At 39.4% G+C, this 17,429-nt stretch overlaps 1 protein-coding gene across 4 annotated transcripts in view; it reads left to right on the top strand.

Annotated features, from left to right (window-relative positions):
* The window catches only part of PAK1 (p21 (RAC1) activated kinase 1), a 188,600-nt gene that overhangs the window by 37,321 nt on the left and 133,850 nt on the right, over positions 1-17,429 (top strand). Inside the window, exon 1 of one of the 4 annotated variants that reach the window (XM_076002329.1) lies at positions 16,757-17,238. The exons of 1 other annotated variant lie outside the window; for it this stretch is intronic. The gene's annotated coding sequence lies outside the window, so the exon portion shown is untranslated. Of the gene's footprint in view, positions 1-16,756; positions 17,239-17,429 lie in introns of those variants that run through there. 2 more of the 4 variants (XM_076002332.1, XM_012744989.2) reach the window with 2 other exon arrangements.

Raw genomic sequence — 17,429 nt, 5'->3', positions numbered from 1 at the left:
ACTCTATAAAGCCCTAAGTGTCCTTTTCTCTTATGTAACTCTTTTCTTGGTGTTTTCTCTCACCAAGACACTCACAGTCTTTTTTTTCTTCAAAGCCACTTCCTGGGGAGAAAGTTCAACTTCAGCTGTTACAACTTGCCTCTGGCCTCTCCCTGAGTCTAGTTTATTCCCATTGGCTGGGAAAAGGAAATTAATCCACATTGTCCAACCCAAGTTATACTTTACAGACAGAATGCCTGCCTAACCTCAGGAGAGAGCAGCAGTAGAAACAGTTCAGGTGTAGCCCCAGCAAAAAAGGGATCCCCAGGCAAGGTAAATAGGGGAGGGCTATTGTCCTCTGATCCAAAGCCCAGATTGGAGCCAAGAGGGCAGGTCTTTAGGGAGGTAATTCAACTGGGAGGGTAGGGAGAGAGGTGAGTCTTCTGTCTGACCTCTGTTGATGCTAGAAAGGAAATAGATCTTATTTTCAAACCTGTGAAGTTGTGGGAGAAGAGGAGGAAGGAGAGAAAATGCTTGTAAGGTACCTGAGACATATTGTTGGGTTAGCTCATGGAAGGAGTACCAGTCTGGGAATCAGGAGACCTGGGTCCAGTTCTGGCTTTCCTATTGAATTTCTGTTTATTGGTAGATTACTTGAGAATTCTGAGCCTTGGTAAAGTAAGGGGAGGTCTGAAACGTTTATACTTGTCTAATAAAGTCTAGAAGAGAGATCCATGTACTCTTAGAGTTCAGAAGAGAGAACTTCTGTTTGGTTTGTTTAATCTATACTAGTTTCTTAATCTCAAGACTATTGATATTTTGGACCATATAATTCTTTGTTGAGGAGCATGGGGCTGTGCGTCATAGGATATTTAGCAGCATCCCTGTTCTCTACCCACTAGATGCCAATAGCATCTACCCTCCCCCAAGTCATGATAATAAAAAATGTCTCTAGACATTGCATATGTCCTCTAGAGTACAATATCAACTTTGGTTGAGGACCAGTGGTCTATAAACATGTAAATTATGGGGACAACTAAAAGATAAAATTAATAACAACAATGTAATCTTATATAGCACTTACTATATACCAGATACTGTTCTAAACCTTTAAATATAACTCATTTAATCCCATAATAATCCTATGAGTTAGGTACTATTATTATCACTATTTTATAGGAAACTGAGAACAAGAAAGGTTAAGTGAATGAATAGCAGTTAATGTTTTTCTGTTAATAAGTATGTGTCAGAGACTGTGCTAAGTACCTAACCTATATGTTATCTCATTTAATCCTTACAGTCATTCTGTGTGATGAGTTCTGAGCTTGTCATGGTTTTACAGATGGGGAATCTGTTGTGTCCCTAACCTGCTACTAACCTCTGAGGGCACACTGGAGTAAATAACTTATCTCTTTTTCTTAATGATTTTGCATCGTCTCTCCTGATAGTGTTTTAGTTTCCAGAGTACTTTTTCTTATTTTATCCTCAGAACAATACTGTCAAGTAGGTAGTATTATCCCCATTTTATAGATAAACTAAGACTCAGAGAGAGAAAGGGGTTGTGTAAGATTGCACAGTAACTGATACAGTTGGATGGCATTTGTTGTACATTTTCGTTATTTGTGATTGACCATGATGCTGCCAGGCTGCTTATACTAAGCAGCAGGCAGTTGGGTAACATAACACATGGCAAAGAAATACTGAGTGAGTCCCTGTTTGTGATGGAGGGAGAACTGAGAGAAGCATCTTCTGATTTGTAGTCCAGGGTTTGTTGGTGAGGTTTTCTTCTGCCTATGTGTTCTCCTACCCCCATCTTTCTTCCTGATTGGCACTGGCTATATATCACAAGTTGTAATTATGTTATAATTGGCTTATTTATTTCTTTAATATCTGACTTTAAAGAAATAAATAAGCCAATTATATCTGCAGTATTCTATTCTCTAAGCGTCGTAAGTGTTGACTATTTTGTTCACGATATCCCAGCACAGTGTCTTGCATGCAGTAGTCATTTTATTTGTGAAAATTTTGAATCAGTAGGCACATGGGAAGGGAACTGAGAGACAGAGAACTTGATTTAGTCAAGATTATAAAGCAATTTGGTAGCAGTTTGGGGACTATATCTGATTTTTCCTATCCTCAGGCTCAGAATTATTTGTACGAATGCTGCTTTCCATATACCTATCATGATTGGAGCTATATGATCTTGTTGTGTAGCCTTAGGCAAGTCCCTTAGTTTTCCCTTCTGTAACAAAAATATTAAACAGCTGTTCTTTTTTCCTTGCCATCTTTGGTTACCCACCGGTGATGTCCTTGTGTGGCCTCCGACCACAGAGTAAGTGTCTACTGAGAAGCAGGAAAGCCTTGCTCTCCCTGCCAACTCAGAACTGGGAATCATGTTATCTCTTTTGAACAACTACTTCTTGTTTTAATGGTGATGTGGTGGTTATAGTATACCCATCAAAACAGAAAGTAGGGTTTAGTTTATAGGGGAAGAAAGCAATCGGAGTGTCTACTTTAACTGTTCTTTATTCAGGACTATACTCTGAGTGCCTTTATACATACACTCTAGAGCTTTCTTATACTTCATGGTGAATTTTAGAGTCTGCTTATTTTCCCTTTAGCTTGTGGAAAGAAACCACAAAGCTACGTAAATTAGATGAGGAAAATGTCCTCTCTTAGTTTCAATCATTTTGGTTAGTAGTGCTAGTGACAAAGTATATCTAATCAAGAAAAAATAACTGTCTCTAGAAATCAGCTATATGCAAGGGACTTTCATGTTTAATTTCTTACCTGATCTTCCAGCCACCTTGCAAAGGTAGGGTTTACTATTATTATCCTAATTTTACAGATAAAGAAACTAAGGTTCAGTGTGAAGTCATAGTTGCATAGGTAGTGAATGGTAGAAACAGGAGTTGAACCTGAGTCTAACTTTTAAGTCTAGTGGGTACTCTTGCCACTCTGCCATAGTTGTGTGTGTGTTTGTGTGTGTGGTATGTTTAACAGCTTTATTTTTATTTTTTGTGAGTTTTTTTTAATATTTCAGAATATTACAGAGGTACAAACGTTTTGGTTACATAAATTTCTTTTGTACCTTTTGAGTCAAAGTTATAAGTGTGCCCATCCCCCATATAAGTGTGCATTGTACCCATTAGTTGTAATTTTACCAATCTCCTCCTCCCTCTTTTAACAGCTTATTGAGATATAATTCACATACCATAAAATTCACCTGAAATTATATGCAATTCAGTGTTTTTTAGTGTGTTCACAGAACTGTACAACTAGTGCCACAATCTAGTTTTAGAATATTTTGTCCTCCTAAAACAAACACTGTACTATTAGTAGTTACTCATCATTCTTCCTCATCTCTGTCACCCTATCCCTTAGCAACTACTGGTCTACTTTTTGTTTCTATAGATTTGATTTGCTTTATTTTGGACATTTCATATGTATGGAATCATATGCAGTCTTTTATGTCTTGTTTCTTTCCTTCAGCATAATGTTTTCAATGGTCATCCATGTCGTAACATGTATTATTTCTTTTTATTGCTGAATAATATTTGGCGATATTTTTTTGCTGAAAAATATTCCATTGTATGGAATTCTATTCATTTCTATCTGTATAATTTTATTTTTTGCTGAATTCTATTGTATGGATATACCACATTTTATTTATCCATTTATCAGTTGATAGAGTTTAGATTATTTCTACTTTTTTGATCTTATAAATAAAGCTGCTTTGCACATTTATGTGTAATTTTTATGTAGATGCATTTTTTTTTTTTTTTTTTTTGAGACAGAGTCTCACTCTGTTGCCCGGACTAGAGTGCCGTGGCATCAGCCTAGCTCTCAGCAACCTCCAACTCCTGAGCTCAAGCAGTCCTTCTGCCTCAGCCTCCCAAGTAGCTGGGACTACAGGCATGCACCACCATGCCTGACTAATTTTTTCTATATATTTTTAGTTGGCCAATTAATTTCTTTATATTTATAGTAGAGACAGAGTCTTGTTCTTGCTCAGGCTGGTTTCGAACTCCTGACCTTGAGCGATCCTCCTGCCTCGGCCTCCCAGAGTGCTAGGATTACAGGTGAGCCACCACGCCCAGCCTTGTAGATGCATGTTTTCATTTACCTTATATACATACCTAAGAGTGGAATTGCTGGGTTATGTGCTAATTCTATGTTTAACGTTTTGAGAAACTGCCAGACTGTTTTTGATTCAGTGATTGTTGCCTTCTGTATCAGTCCACATTCTGGTGAAAGGGGCTAACTCTTGAGAAAGGCCATTTCCCTCAGCATCACATAATCCCTATGAGAGGGAAATACCACTGAAGGGGGTATGTTGAAAGTACATGTTTCAGACCTCAGCTGTATATTTAACTCATTGTTAACCATTTGGGAGGTCAGTTCCTTCTATTTATGCTTCAGTTGCTTCATCCATCAAATTGAAAAGAGAATAACACTTCTATTATATAATCTCTCAGGGTTGATATGAGGTATAAATGATGTCCTAGAGACATATAAAATTATATACATGTGAGTTATTTGCAAAAGGTAGAGCTATAAATAATGTAGCAAAAATAATGAAAATAATGTGCCAAATAATGCAAATATAAATAACCATGCAAATTTGTTGTAAATATTATAAAATAATGCAAATAATATTATAAATAATAGCAAAATATTGTAAATGTAGGCAAATAATGTAGCAAAAAAGTATAGATGTATAATAATTACATTTTAGTGTCCTACTGTGTTCTAGGCATGTTAAAAAATTAAAAAAAAAATTTTTTTTTGAGAGATGGATCTTACTCTGTTGCCCAGACTGGAGTGCAAAGGCATGATCATAGCTCACTACAGCCTTGAACTTGGACTCAAGTGGTCCTCCTGTCTTAGCCTCTCAAGTAGCTGGGACTGCAGGTGTTCACCACCATGCCCAGCTAATTTTTCTTATTTTTTGTAGAGATAAGGGTTTCACTATGTTGCCCAGGCTGGTCTTGAATTCCTGGTCTCAAGCGGTCTTCCCACCTTGACTTCTGAAAGTGCTAGAAATACAGACATGAGCCATTGTGCCTGGCATCTTGGCAGTTTTGATAGGTGCTTTAAACATTTTTCCAACACCTTTCAACAATTACTTATCTCCATTTGGTAGATAAGGAAATTCCATTTTAGAGAGGTTAAATAACTAGCTTAATGGGCAGAGTCAGTAATCAAAACTGGATCTAACTCTAGAGTCTATATTCTTTTTGTTATATTTTGCTGCCTTTTGGTAAAGAGATCTTTTTCTCTCTACCTCTCCCCTTGTTTTGAAAAGGTCTTGACAGTGTGGCTCACATGGGTCCATTTTAAGGAAGGATAAAATTTGCTTTTGTTGACAGTCATAGCTTATCCCCACAGTCTAAACAGTACTGAACTTTGGAGGAGACAGTAGGTCTGAGACTAATTTAGTCACTGGTTATTCAGACGCCCATAGGATTGGGCCAAAATGGGAACAAGGACTCTTAGAATAGTCAGGTCATTATCTCAGTGTTGAAGGAACATTTGAGGTCATTAAGCTTTGTTCTCATCAACCGGGAAGTCTCTTAATATATTCTTCCTCACCAAAAAAACCTGATGTCCTTTAAACCTCAGCCTGACTCTGTTAAAGGCTTGTCTTCCCTACTTCTTCCTCCATCACCCCCAACATTTAATCATTACTAGATGTATAAGCTTCTAATTCTTAGAAGAGTATTTTCGGCCGGGCACAGTGGCTCACGCCTGTAATCCTAGCACTCTGGGAGGCCAAGGCGGGCGGATTGCTCGAGGTCAGGAGTTCGAAACCAGCCTGAGCAAGAGCGAGACCCCCGTCTCTACTATAAATAGAAATTAATTGGCCAACTAATATATATATATATAAAATTAGCCGGGCATGGTGGCGCATGCCTGTAGTCTCAGCTACTTGGGAGGCTGAGGCAGAAGGATTGCTTGAGCCCAGGAGTTTGAGGTTGCTGTGAGCTAGGCTGACGCCACGGCACTTACTCTAGCCTGGGCAACAAAGCGAGACTCTGTCTCAAAAAAAAAAAAAAGAAGAGTATTTTCCTTGGCATCTCCTGTATATAGCAGGAGATTCAGAGAGAGTCTAGTCTCAACCTTACCTTTAACTTTCCCATGTGACCCTAGAAAAATTTCTTTCTTCTCCAATCCTGGTGCTACTGCTGCTGTATTCTAGATCCTTATCATCTGTTTTCTTTTTCATTAAAATACATTTTAAAAAATGATCACAAAACTTGTTGTCATTGGAGAATGAGTTGCTGACATGATGCTCTATCAGTCCCAAAGTGTTTTCTTATTTGTAAGAACATTCTTGTGTAAGCACAATGCAACCATCAAAACCAGGAAATTAACATAGACACATTATTACCATCTAGTTAATCCTCAGACACATTCAAATTTTGCCAATTGTTTCACTGCCTTTATAGTAAAAGAATATAGTTCAGAATCACATGTTGCATTTAGATGCCATGTTTTTTTAGTTTCCTCATTCTTTCCTTGACTTTGATAGTCGTGACACTTTTGAAGATTATAGGCCATTTACTTTGTAGAATACTTGATGTTTCAGGTATTTTATAGAATATCATCACTAGTTGCAGGTTATGCATCTTTGGCAGGAAATAGCACAGAACTGATGCTGTGTGCTTTTCATTGCAGCCTTTCAGATGGTGATGGCTTCAATTTGTCCGGTTACTGTTTTTCTTTTCTTTTCTTCCTTTTTTTTTGAGACAGTCTCTCTCATTGCCTGGCTATACAGTGCAGTGGTGACATGATAGCTAACTGCAACCTCAAATTCCTGGGCTCAAGCAATCCTCCTGCCTCGGAAGTAGCTGGGACTACAGGCATGCACCACTGCCCTGGGCTAATTTTTCTATTTTTAGTAGAGATGGCGTCTTGATTTTGCTCAGGCTGGTCTTGAACTCCTGACTGAAAGTGATCCTCCAGCCTCAGCCTCCCAGAGTGCTAGGATTACAGGTGTGAGCCACTGTGCTTGACCCTTCATTACTGTTGATGTTCACTTTAGTGTCTTGCTTAAGATGATGTCTGCTAGGCTTACCCACTGTGGAATTCCTATTTTCTCCTTTATACTAAGTATTTTGTAGGGCAGTACTATGGAACTATGCAGATATCCCTTTCCTTGCCAAACTTTCAATATATTTAGTTAGTTATATATCTGTATGGACTCATTTTATTTAATGGGTAATTAATCTATTGCTAGCATTATTTATTTTGATGCTCAAATTCTCTGATTTGGCCAGTAGGAGTCCCATTCAAGTTGGCTTCTGTCTACTTTTGACATGCCACTACATTCTTTGACCACTTTCTTGCTTTCTGGCCCAACAAAATGTTCTAGGCTCACTTGTACTTTCTCTGTTCCAGCCCTGGATTAAGCCATTTCACCAAGTATCCCTGGTTTCTTTTAGTGTTAAATGATATTTAGAATCCAAAATCTGGCTGCTAGTTATGCTTGTTGCTATTGGGCCATTGCTGCTTCCAGGCCCTCTCAATAGACATAGTGAGGAAATGAGGTTCTGACACCCCCATTACAGGTTTTCCCCACTATGTGGATGCCCTCCTCATCCTGCTTGGGGTTCAGTACCCTATACCAGGCTGCTCTTCCATGACAACTCTGTCTTGACTATGCTTGGCTTCTGACACACTGCACCAGGCCACCTCTCTCCCTCAGTATGGATGCCCTCCTTGCTGTATTCAGACTCTGATATATCTATCCCACACCATCCCACCTCTCTGTCCCATATGTGGATGCCCTTTTCACCCTGCTTGGGCTCTAAATCTCTTCACTAGACTGTCTTCCCCTTCCCCTCTCCTCGTGGACTCACCCTGCTTAGGCAGGTTTTCAGTCTTATTAAAATAATTTCAAAATTGAGATCAGAACATTTTCTAATATACATATTCAGTCTTTGCCTCCACTGGGATTGAATCATGGTGTACGTTCTTACAGGGCTAACTCTTAGTTTGATTCGGCCTGAGAGACAATAAAATGTTCCCAACTCAAGATTAGCACTGTTCTATCTGCTTAGTGGTAAGTGAAGTTAAAGAGGAATAAAGGCTTCTATTCTACATTTGTTTGGAAAGCAGCATGGGAAAACCTTTAGGATGTGATGGACCTGAATTCTAATTCCAGCTCTGATATTTACTTGATTTGCAAACTTTGGTAATTGTTAAGCTCTCTGTGCCCCAGTTTTCTTATCTGCAAAATGAGGGTAATAAAGCTGATTTTTTTAGGATTGTTGTTAGGGTAAATGATGTGATTCAGCTAGGGTAGCTTCTCGTTTCGACTTTGTTACCAATAGTGGGAGTCATCAACCTAAGTATTGTCCTTGGCCTAGTGTATACTGTATTTTTACACTTCTCATACCACTTTTTCTCCCATTATCTTATATAGTCTTTACAATATGCTCGGAGTAAGAAAAACAGTGTGATTATTCCCATTTGGCAAGTGGGGAAATTGATGCTCAGAAAAGTGGCTTGTCTGAGGACAAGGACTTCTCAATCGTAGTCTGAGACTCCTTCTTTTACACACTGACCAGTCCTAGGAGAGACAGTGTGGTAAAAAGGACTCTCAATTGAAAGTTGAGAATATCCTGATTATAGTCTTAGCTAGAATAATTTGGGAAAGTCATATCAGTTTCTACTTTTTTAAATGGAAATGCTAACTGTTCTTCTTAGCTCACTTTGGCTAGCACTTATCAAGCATTTACTGTGTCTTGCACTGGGCTAAGCCTGTCCCTTCCCTTAAGCTGCTTATATTTCAGTAAGGGTAATAGGTCATCAGTTTAAGTGAGAAAAGTTATAAGAAATGTATGTGGGCCAGGTGCGGTGGCTCACGCCTGTAATCCTAGCACTCTGGGAGGCTGAGGCGGGCAGATTGCTCAAGGTCAGGAGTTCAAAACCAGCCTGAGCAAGAATGAGACCCTGTCTCTACTAAAAATAGAAAAAGTTAGCCAGGTATGATGGTGCATGCGTGTAGTCCTAGCTACTTGGGAGGCTAAAGCAGGAGGATCACTTGAGCCCAGGAGTTTTGAGGTTGCTGTGAGTTAGGCTGACACCAAGGCACTCTAGCTTGGGCAACAAAGTGAGACTGTCTCTAAAATAAAATAAAATGGGGAATACAAAATGCTATGCAGTAAAAATAAATGACAATTATCCATTTCAGTTATCTCTTACTTATACCTTTCTTCCCATATATAAATTATTTTTTTAAATGTTCCACCCTAACATATTATAACTCTAACAAACTAAAAATGCTCTAAGCTAACATATTATAACTAACTCTAACAAACTAAAAATGCTCTATGCTAACATATTATAACTAACTCTAACAAACTAAAAATGCTCTATGCTAACATATTATAACTAACTCTAACAAACTAAAAATGCTCTCAACATCCTCTCCAAAAGGGGACAACAGAAAGTCTTATCAGTTACTACATCCCAGCATTAAATTCTATGAAATTTATCTCTTATTTGTTGAGTTCTTTAAATACCAGTTAAATACCTCTAAATCTCAGTGCCTTTGTTCAGACTGTCATCTCTGCTTAGAATCCCTTATCTCTCATTATCCCCCTTTGTTTCCTGGAAAACTCTTAGCCTTCAGGTGTCATCTCCTCTTCCTTGCCATCTCCAGCACTGTCTTCACCCAAAGGCTTGAGTAGGCTCTCCACTTTGAAGATCTTAGAGCACCTCATGAAAACCCTTATGGTTTTATTTACCACAGATGTCTTATGTCTCCACCCAAACTGTAAGTCCCTTTGTTTAGGAAATGTTTCATTCATTTCTGTTCCCTCAGTACCTCATACAAAGCCTAGCACATGGAAAGTTCTCAATAATTATATCTACCGAACCCAAACAAATCTAAAAGATAAAAACATTACATATCTTTTGGCTCAGCCACCCAATATCTCTTTGTCTTGCCCTGATTCACTCTATACCCCAGGATACATGCCTGTTTCCAAGGCTGTTTTAAATTTTAAACATCTTAAGCGATCCTCCCGCCTCAGCCTCCCAGAGTATTAGGATTATAGGCAAGTGCCACCACACCTGGCCCTGTTCCCCATTTTACAAAGGTCATTAGGGGCAAGGTTGCAATTCTCTAAAGGAGGTATTAATAAAAATTTAGATACTTGCTTCCCAAGCTTTCCTGCTTCTAGTGCACAGGTAGTGACCTAAGTTTCAACAATCTGATGTACCCACACCACACTTGGATTTAGGGTTTAAGGATGTGAGAGAAAGTAATGGGGAACCCATTCTAGCATCTAATGATCAGAAATAGCTGCTATGGTTTCCTCATGGACTAATTCTTTAGTATAGCTATGTGTTTATTCTGGAAGTTAAGCCTTAAGCCTGTTTCTCCAGCCTTCACCAAACTTATGTGAGCCACCCAATATTCTTTCAGCAAACTGATTTTCTGCTAAATCAGCTAGGGTCTGGCACTTACATCCAAGAATCCTTTGACTCAGGGGTCATCAAACTATAGCCTGTGGGACAAATATGGCCCATTGCCTGTATTATAAATAAAGTTTTGTTAGGACACAGCTGCACACATTCATTTACATATTGTCTATGGCTGCTTTTGGGCTATGAAGATCCTGTCTCTACCAAAAATAGAAAAAATTATCCGGGCATGGTGGTGCATGCCTGTAGTCCCAGCTACTTGGGAGGCTGAGGCAGAAGGATCATTTGAGCCCAGGAGTTTGAGGTTGCTGTGAGCTAGGCTGACACCATGGCACTCTAGTGAGGGCAACAGAGTGAGACTCTGTCTCAAAAAATAAAAAATAAAATTATCTGTGGTTGCAAAGCAATAAAAAACAATCATTTTCAAATCCTATAGGCTTTTAAATCACAGTAGTCATCAATTAAATACAAAAGCCATCAGGTTGAAAGCTGTAGGCTCTAAACAAAGCCAAATTTTCTAATTATTATTGATCATTAGTTTTTATAATAGAGTTAGCAGGAGTTACAAACTTGTATGTCTACAGAGGCCAGATTTGTGACCTAAAAGGGCCTGGTTAGGTGTAAGATGACTTTACAGACAAAACATTGCTGGCCAAGGTCCATGACTTGTAAGAACAGTTTGTGAATTATTTACTTTCAAAACCAAAAGACTATATAAATGAAAGAAGTTATAATACTTAAAACAAGTTAACCGGTAACCTGTATAACTTCAGCAAGTCCTTTGATATCTCTAGGATTTAATTTCTTTGAATGTACAGCTTTATCTTTAAAGTCCCTTCTACCTCATTTGATTCTGCTCTTTTATTTCTTTAGCTAATAGTTACTTTCTTGATTATAAGCTATTAGCCCTCAGTAATAAATAAAACTTCTGGCATCTTACCAGTATACCTCAATTTCATAAGTCTTGTGTTTCATGAGAGGTAGCCAAACGTAACCAGGCTTCCTATAGCAGCACCCACCACTGAGAGAGACAGTGGATGAGCCAGCTAGTTAGCCCTCTGTAGCCAAACCAGCATTTGCTTTTTCAGAACTAAAATCTAAAATGGAAGATCTGAATTTGATCTTTCCTACTAAAGATATTAGTAATTCTGCCTAATGCTGTAATAGATTTTTAAAAAATTTTATTTTAAAATTATTATGGGTACATAATAGTTGTATATCTTTATAGGGTACATGTGATATTTTGATACTGGCATACCATGTGAATTAATCAAACCAGAGTAATTAGGGTATCCATCACCTTAGGCATTTAATATTTCTTTGTATTAGGAACATTCCAATTCCACTCTTTTAGTTATTTTAAAATTTACCCTAACTTATTGTTGATTATAGTCACTTTGTTGTGCTGTCAAATATTGTTCATTCTATTAATAACTATCTAACTATATTTTTCTACCCATTGACCATCCCCACTTGATCCCCCCATCCTTGCTACCTTACCCAGCCTCTGGTAATCATCATTCTACTCTCTGTCTCCATGAGATCAATTGTTTTTAATATTTAGTTCCCACATATGAGTGAGAACATGTAAAATTTGTCTCTCTGTGCTTGGCTTATTTCACTTCACATGTTGTTCCCCAGTTCTATCCATATTGTTTCAAATGGCAGGATTTCATTCTTTTTTGTGGCTATATAACATTCTATTGTGTGTATGTACCATAATTTCTTTATCCATTCATCTGTTGATGGACATTTAGGTTGATTCCATATCTTGGCTATTGTGAACAGTGTTGCAATAAACATGGGAGTGCAGATATCTTTTCTATATACTGAATTCCCTTCTTTGGATATATACCTAGCAGTGGGATTGGTGGGTCATACGGTTCTATTTTTAGATTTTTGAGGAACCTCCATACTATTTTCCATACTGGTCCATAGTGGTTACACTAATTTATATTCGCACCAACAGTGTATGAGGATTCCCCTTTCTTCATATCTTCGTTAGTATTCATTATTGCCTTACTTTTTTTTTTTTTTTTTTTTTTTTGAGACAGAGTCTCGCTTTGTTGTCCAGGCTAGAGTGAGTGCCGTGGCGTCAGCCTAGCTCACAGCAACCTCAAACTCCTGGGCTCGAGCGATCCTTCTGCCTCAGCCTCCCGAGTAGCTGGGACTACAGGCATGAGCCACCATGCCCGGCTAATTTTTTTTTTTTATGTATATATCAGTTGGCCAATTAATTTCTTTCTATTTATAGTAGAGACGGGGTCTCGCTCTTGCTCAGGTTGGTTTTGGACTCCTGACCTTGAGCAATCCACCCGCCTCGGCCTCCCAAGAGCTAGGATTACAGGCGTGAGCCACCGCGCCCGGCTCATTATTGCCTTACTTTTTGATAAAAGCCATTTTAGCTGGGGTGAGATGATATCTCATAGTTTAGATTTGCATTTCTCTGATGACTATGTTGAACATTTTTTCATATAGCTGTTGGCCATTTGTATGGTTTTTTAATTTCAAAATATTAAGGGGGTACAAATGTTTTTGTTACATGGATACCTTTTATAGTGCATAAGTTGAGACTTTTAGTGTGCCCATCACCTGAATAGTGTTCATTGTACCTGACTGGTAGGTTTCTACCTTCCTCCTTTCCCCCATTTGTATGTCTTCTTTTGAGAAATGTCTATTCAAATCCTTTGCTCATTTTTTAATTGGATTATTTTATTTTTTTCTTACCGAGTTGTTGGAGCTCCTTTTATATTCTAGTTATTAATCCCTTGTCAGATGGGTAGTTTGGAAATATTTTATCCCACTCTGTTGGTTGTCTCTTCACTTTGATTATATCCTTTGCTGAGCAAAGTGTAGGATAGATTTTTGTTTCTTCTACCTAATCTTATTTATTTTGTTTGTTTAATTTTCTAGTGTAAGACTTTTTAGTTTTATATTTACCAACTTCAGCTATTAATGGTGATTTCTTGGAGACAGGCCATTTCTAGGTCATAGTTAATTCTCAAAACCTAGTATAGGCAAAGATAGATGTCTGGTAAATGTCTGAGCAGATGGCATACTTATTAGTTTTACAGGTGACAAAGACTGTAAGGGAAAACTAATATGTTAGATGGCAGAGAGAGAAAGAGAGCTTGAAAAGTATAGGCTGAAGCTAACAAGATGAAATTTAAGAGGGTGACTGTGAAGTTCTGCATTTTAAGTCTCAAAGAAATGGCAACATATGGGCAGACTGGAGGAGACTTAGCATGATGCTATTCTTATGAAAATGGTCGTTTTGGCTGCTGAAGCTCAATGTCAGTCAAAGGCATTGCAGTGGCTAAAAATTAATGCCGCTTCAGACTGAATTATTGGATGTACTAAGTACAGTTAAAGGAGGTGTTAGTTCCACTGTGTTCTGCAGGGGACAGACTGCACTTAAGAGTATTGTGTTCTCTTGGGGTACCAAGAAGTAAAGAGGGTCATCGCAAACAGGACTACGTCTAATGGAGGGTGCCCTAGATCACGATCACTACTGAAAGTATAGTATAAACTGTTCCTAGTCTGCAATGAGATTAGCATAGAGTATTTAGAAACTTTTCTAGCAATTTGACAGAGTAATTTTATGTCTAATAAATTTAATAAAAAGAAAATGAGCTTTATCTTCTATATTCTTAGTTTATTTTTTTTTGGCTTGATATTTTTTATTTTTTATTTTATTTTAATAGACTTTATTTTTTAGAACAGTTTTAGGTTTATTGAAAAATTGGGCAGAAAGTACAAAGTCCTTCTTCTCCACTTTCCTCTAGTATAAACATCTCATTAATGTAGTACAAGTGAACCAATATCAATACTTTTTTTCTTTTTTTGAGACAGGGTTTTATGCTATTGCTTGGGCTAGAGTACAGTGATGTCATTACAGCTCATTATAATTTCAAACTCCTGGGCTCAGGGGTTGTCCTGCTTCAGCCTTCCAAGTAGCTGGAACTACTGGTGCATGTCACCATGCCCGGCTTTTTTTTTTCTCTTAGAGATAGGGTCTCGCTATGTTGTTTAAGCTAAAACTCTTGGCCTCAAGTGATCCTTCTTTCTTAACCTCCCAGAGTGCTAGGATTATAGGCATGAGCCACCATGCCTGATTTAATACATTATTATTGACTAAAGTTTTATAGTTTACATTAGGGTTTGTTTACTCTTTTTTTTTTTTTTTTTTTGAGACAGAGTCTCACATTGTTGCCCAGGCTCGAGTGAGTGCCATGGCATCAGCCTAGCTCACAGCAACCTCAAACTCCTGGACTCAAGCGATCCTTCTGCCTCAGCCTCTCGAGTAGCTGGGACTACAGGCATGCGCCACCATGCCCGGCTAATTTTTTCTATGTATATTAGTTGGCCAATTAATTTGTTTCTATTTATAGTAGAGACGGGGGTCTCGCTCTTGCTCAGGCTGGTTTCGAACTCCTGCCTCAAGCAATCCGCCCGGCTCAGCCTCCCAGAGTGCTAGGATTACAGGCGTGAGCCACCACGCCTGGCCTGTTTACTCTTTGTGTTGTATAGTTCTGTGGGTTTTGACAAATGCATAATGTCACGTATCATGCAGAATAGGTTTACCACCCTAAAAATGCCCTGTGCTCTACCTATTCATCTTTTAACCCTCCTTCCACACCTTCCAAATACCTGGCAACCACTAATCTTTTTTAACTGTTTCTGTAGTTTTGCCTTTTCCACAATATCATATGGTTAGAATCAACCTTTTCAGATTGGCTTCTTTCACTTAGTAATCTACAAACTCCCAAACTACCTTCCAAAGTGGTTATGCCATTTTGCACTCCCACCAGCAATGAATGAGAGTTTCTGATGCTGTAAATCCATATCAGCATTTGGTGTTGTCAATGTTTTGGATTTTAGCCATTTTAATAGGTATGTAGTAGTTATCTCATTGCTGTTTAAATTTACATTTCCCTAATGACATGTTGAGCATCCTTTGTATGTTTATTTGTCATGTGTATATCGTCTTTGGTGAGTTCTTTTGCCCATTTTTTGATTGGGTTGCTTGTTTTCTTATTGTTGAATTTTTTTTTTTTTTTGAGTCAACGTTAGTGAGAATTTATTGTTGAATTTTTAAAGAGTTCTGGAACCTCTAATTCCTGGGTTCAAGTGATCCTCCTACCCTTAGTCTTGTCTGTGGCCTGGACCATAGGTATGTGCCACCATACCTGGCTAAGTTATGTGTGTGTGTGTGTGTGTGTGTGTTTTCAGAGACAAGGTCATGCCATGTTACACAAGCTGGTCTTTTTGACAATTTAATATTAGTTTTTAATTGTAAATTTCACCCTGACTGATGGGATGGTCTTTTATAAATTTAAGTTAGATTTCATCATTCTGCTTAAAAACCTTCCAAAGCCTTCTCATTGCTAAAACTTGGAACAAAACCCAAACTCCTATAATAATCACAACCTGGAAGGGATACTGCATAATTTGACTCTGGTCATGTCTCTCAAGAGCAGATTAAGGGGAGGTGATAAGGTAATACTACCTCCTAGGGAGCATTTGCAAATGTGTGAAGATGTTTTTTATTATTTCAACTATTGTGGGACACTACTGGTATTTAAGGAGTGTGGGCCAGGTTTGGTAAATGTTCTGTAATATGTTGTTTAGATCAGGTTCCATCACAATGCCTGATACACAATAGGTGCTTAAGAAATACTTATTGTATGAAACCACATTCTCCCTGGACCTCAGTTTTTTTTTTTTTTTTTTTTTTTGAGACAGAGTCTCACTTTGTTGCCCAGGCTAGAGTGAGTGCCGTGGCGTCAGCCTAGCTCACAGCAACCTCAAACTCCTGGGCTCCAGTGATCCTTCTGCCTCAGCCTCCCGGGTAGCTGGGACTACAGGCATGCACCACCATGCCCGGCTAATTTTTTTTTTTATATATATATCAGTTGGCCAATTAATTTCTTTCTATTTATAGTAGAGACGGGGTCTCGCTCTTGCTCAGGCTGGTTTTGAACTCCTGACCTTGAGCAATCCGCCCGCCTCGGCCTCCCAAGAGCTAGGATTACAGGCGTGAGCCACAGCGCCCGGCCTGGACCTCAGTTTTGACATATGTGAATTGGCATGCTACCTACTTCATAAGGTGGTTGTGAGAGAGAGACATAATGTTTATGAAGTACCTGGTACACAGTAGTTCTCAATAAATGGTAGCAGCAGCTTATCTTTCTTTGCTTACTAGCCACTATAAGGGCCCACCTAGTATTTTCCCTGGGGCATTAGAATTATAACCTGGTTGAGGGGGGTGCATGTCTTTTCCTGAAGCCTAATCTGAATCCTAGGTCTGACTGAAGAATCCTAGTAGAGACTCCTATATACTCAGCTGCAGAAACTAAGGCACACAGGATCTCTGGTTCTCTTCCTTGACTCTGGGGCTCACTAAGGACTTTCACAAGCCCTGGAAAGCCTGGCCCCAGAGAGAAATTGCCTTCTGGTGGAGACTGGGTGGGAGAGAATAGCTGAGACGTTGGGAAGGTAGCCTTCTCTCCGCCCTCTGCGCTTCTTTGCAGAAAGGAGAAGCTCTCGGGTTCCTCCCGCCTCCTTCCCTCCCTTCTTCCCCCGCCCCTTCTGCTTCGCCAGCCCCGAGGCGGCGCCTTCGCTGCCGCCCTGCGAGGGCGCGAGCGTGCTGCACCTCGGGAGCTGGGCGGCTGAGCTGCTGGGAGCCCAGCCCAGCCCAGCCAAATCGAGCAGAGCCGGTGGAGCTGGGCCGTTGGGCGAATCTGGCCAGGCCGGGAGAGGTGCTGCTCTGCGACAGAAATAATCGCCAGAGATGCCGGGGCCAGCTACCCCCACCAGGTAATGCCGGCCCAGTTTGGGGCTCTCCCAGTTGTGGGATCTCTGCTGGCTTTCTGGGAGTAGTGACACCGGGTCCAGTAGATTTGGGGGGGACGTTATGTTCCCTTTACCTTAAGGGACCCTAAATGAGAAAAGGGGCGGAGGGTGGAACCTTTAGATAAACCCATGCAGGGCGAGGCCTGTACTGGAAT

Source organism: Microcebus murinus, chromosome 4, assembly GCF_040939455.1.
Source record: "Microcebus murinus isolate Inina chromosome 4, M.murinus_Inina_mat1.0, whole genome shotgun sequence".
Taxonomy (NCBI): domain Eukaryota; kingdom Metazoa; phylum Chordata; class Mammalia; order Primates; family Cheirogaleidae; genus Microcebus; species Microcebus murinus.
This window is presented reverse-complemented; position numbering and strand designations above follow the sequence as displayed.